This window comes from Apis dorsata, unplaced genomic scaffold, assembly GCF_000469605.1.
Source record: "Apis dorsata unplaced genomic scaffold, Apis dorsata 1.3 scaffold_295, whole genome shotgun sequence".
NCBI lineage: Eukaryota > Metazoa > Arthropoda > Insecta > Hymenoptera > Apidae > Apis > Apis dorsata.
In genome coordinates, this window is record NW_006263570.1 from 1,085,761 (window position 1) to 1,089,209 (window position 3,449).

Below are 3,449 nucleotides of genomic sequence, written 5' to 3' on the forward strand. Positions count from 1 at the left end.
AGGGACACGCGAAAAATCCTTGAGCTCGAACAGAATCCCACTGTCCGCAATTCTGAAACGTGGTAATTGCACGCGCGCAAAATCCGCTCCGCTCGTTCGATCAAGGCCGATCCATCTCGTGGGTATCCAAGAGAGATTCATCACGGCATACGTTGTCCACGGGTTTTTGGCCCGTGGAAAAATACAAATCTTGACGGAGGAACACGCGTGTCAGTGGGTTGCACGTCGACATAGGCCCGAACGTCGACGACGGGAACGAGTTCGCGCCGGCTAGCCGTCCACGTCGTAATTATCCGTTCCTCCAATTTGCAAACTTATATGTAATTCAAATCGGTGCTCGGCCGCCGGCTAATGCAATAATAATGACTTCGTGGAAACTACGCAAGGGCTTGTGCGAACGTGTAATACACTCGTGACGCTAACGCTCCTAGCTCGATCTCGTTTCTCGTTCGAGTTACTAAACGACCGTCATCCTTCGATGACTGTGAAAATCGCGATTAAAAAGACGATTTTAAGTCGCGTGGAATAGGATTTTTAAAAGTTGGGAGAACGTTTGAGAATTGTCAGAGTTGTTTGTCGATATCTCATTTTGGAATGATGATGATTAAAGTAAACTCGAATTGTGCTAAATTGTTTAGAACTTTTAAGAGCTTAGTGTGACAAGATATATCGTTTGGAAAGATTGAAGGCAAAGAAAGGAGGATTTGTATTTTTCAGTTTATTTAGATGGTTAATTAAGTCTTCTTCTTTCTTCAGATTTAATAAAAAATTGTTAAATTTCGATTGAATTATCAAAAGCAAATTATATATTGTAATATACAAAGCAGAACCAATAAACTGCTTTATATAATCTGGTTTAAACTGATAATCATCTCTTGATAACTTGACATGAAGGACTGATCAAAAATATATGTTTATCTATAATAATATCACATTCTCTCGTTTTATCTTTTATTAAATAAGAATTACAAAAATAATCTATAAATAACTTTACTATTATAATTTAACATTTATTCCATACAAGATATAATACACAGAATATAGACAATTATAAAAGTACAAAAGTCAATTACAAATTACAAAAGTTTTCAAACATTTTATTACAAGCTCAATTCTGATTAACTAATTCTTTAATGAAACTTTTCGAATAAATCTTTAAGCAATTTCTTGTTTCTATTCTTTTACAGAATGTCATTTTGAAAGATATCAGAAGCCAATCCTTAAAGTTTCAATATATTTCTAATTTTTAAATACAATTTTATAATAATATTAAAATAACAACGAAATTATATAAAAGATTCAATTTTTCAACATTTATAAAAAATATTCTCAACTAAAGATACAAATAATCGATAGAATACTATAACAATTTATTAATATTATTCCCTCAAACAGAGAAAGAAAGTAATTCCATATATAAAACCCTTTATTATTCTTTAATCTTCATTAATCAAAATTTTCCATTTTTAGGCAAATTTCCTGGTACAATAACAATCCACAAAGACTTTTGCGACAAGCCTTACTTCCTACTACCTCATAATTTCAATATGTCAAAATATCACAGTAAACGATGATGTACCACAATGGAAGCTGACCTTCCCTTGGACCACGTTGCTTTAATTAAAGAAGCACGCGTGTTCCTCCCCCTTTCGCCTTTTCGGCGGAAATATCGCGTGCACCTACGCGATATTTTTGTCCCCGGGAAGAGGCAAGTATCGCCCGAAGCGGGACCGTGGCTCCACTTTCTGGAACCTGTCTCAATGAGACTACCTATTTATAGGTGGACAGTGGCGGCCACGTCCAGCTGAATGAACGGTTACGTGTATCCGCGAACTGAAATCACGCATGATCGATCATCACGCTTTCCTGTTCTGGGAAACAAGAAAGCGTTCAGGTAGAAGAAGGCCACCGGTTGCGTTTAGAATACATTAGGGGCTGCTGCACTTTCATTCCTTGTTTCTCTTTTTTTCTTCTTCTTTTTTTTCTCGCGGCGCTCAACGACTGAAGGAGGCTCCCGCGTCCGTGGGATCCCTACTGTGAGATGGAGTAGATGCAGATGGGGACGTCGATCGAGGAGGATGTAAGAAATTTTCGAAATTTCAACGCGTGTTACGGTTGTAACGCAGAAATGTTGATTTTTTTTAATTTTCGTTTAATATATGTGTTCGTGGATATGTTATATTATTATACGTTGTCATAGGGATTTTTTTCCTAGGGATTTTAACAAATGATATATTTCAGTTGGACTTTTTTGCATATTATGTATTCGATGCTTATTAAAAATATCCATCGTCGATTTTTTTCGATTTTTTCAAAATTGAGGGAAATATAAGGGCACACAGAAATAGAGTAAGAAAAATCGAAATTCATAACAGTACTAATCAATTCAATACAGATATAATTAATCCAGCAAATATTTCAAAGAATATTTATTCTATAAATCAATGTTTTTTAATATTTTTTAAAGTACAATTCTTTTTAATAGCCAACTAACTTTTTCCTCTTTTATAAATTTTTATAATTTTATACAATTATATCTTCTAGAGATGAATTAATCTTTTATGAAAAATAAAAAAAAATATTAGAAATCTGTCAAACATAAAATATTTAAATATGTATAATTATTTACGACCAATATTTTTTTAATATCTATAAAGATAGATTATTTTTAATTATTTTATTGTTATATAGATAATAATGTCGAAATTATATTCTATATAGTTACAAATAAAAATAACTATAATGATTTTCATGTGAAACATAACCCATGTTAAATTAAGTAACATTGTAATAAAATTTTAAGATTATAAATGATTTTTTAATAATAATCATTTTTTCATTATAATTCAAACGTAATAATTAATCTAGCATCAAGATTGAGATTGAAAAAAGTATAAATATAATAATAAAAATTTTTTAATAGAATTAATAGTGATAAATTCTTACAATGCAAGAATATTGTAATTTAATAAAATAAATAACGGATTAGGATTAATCTAGTAAAAATACTGAAATATCGAGTCATTATTATATTCTGTTTCATTATTCAAAGGATATACGGTACAATGTACAATCTCGTAGTCAGTTGAAGAAGGTTTATTGAACTGAGACCACTTTCTTACGTCAGCCTTGTGTAAGTAGTTTTCAATAGCGCGTTTCCGCTTTTGAATATCGGTAATCGTTCATTTGCCTATGCGATTTTTTCTTTTTTTTCCTAGTAAAATTACACCGTTGCTATCCTCAATTATTCGTACTACAGCATTATCTATGCGTAATATTAGGAATATTAGGAATATTAGGTATGTAAATGAATCTACTACTAAATTTGAAGTGATTTGCGTAAAATTTTGCAACATTGTTAATCCTAGCTAGAAAAGGATAAAAATCATGGAAAAAAAAATTCATCACACTTTTAAAATTCCTTTTTATAATTACATATCGCGTAAAAA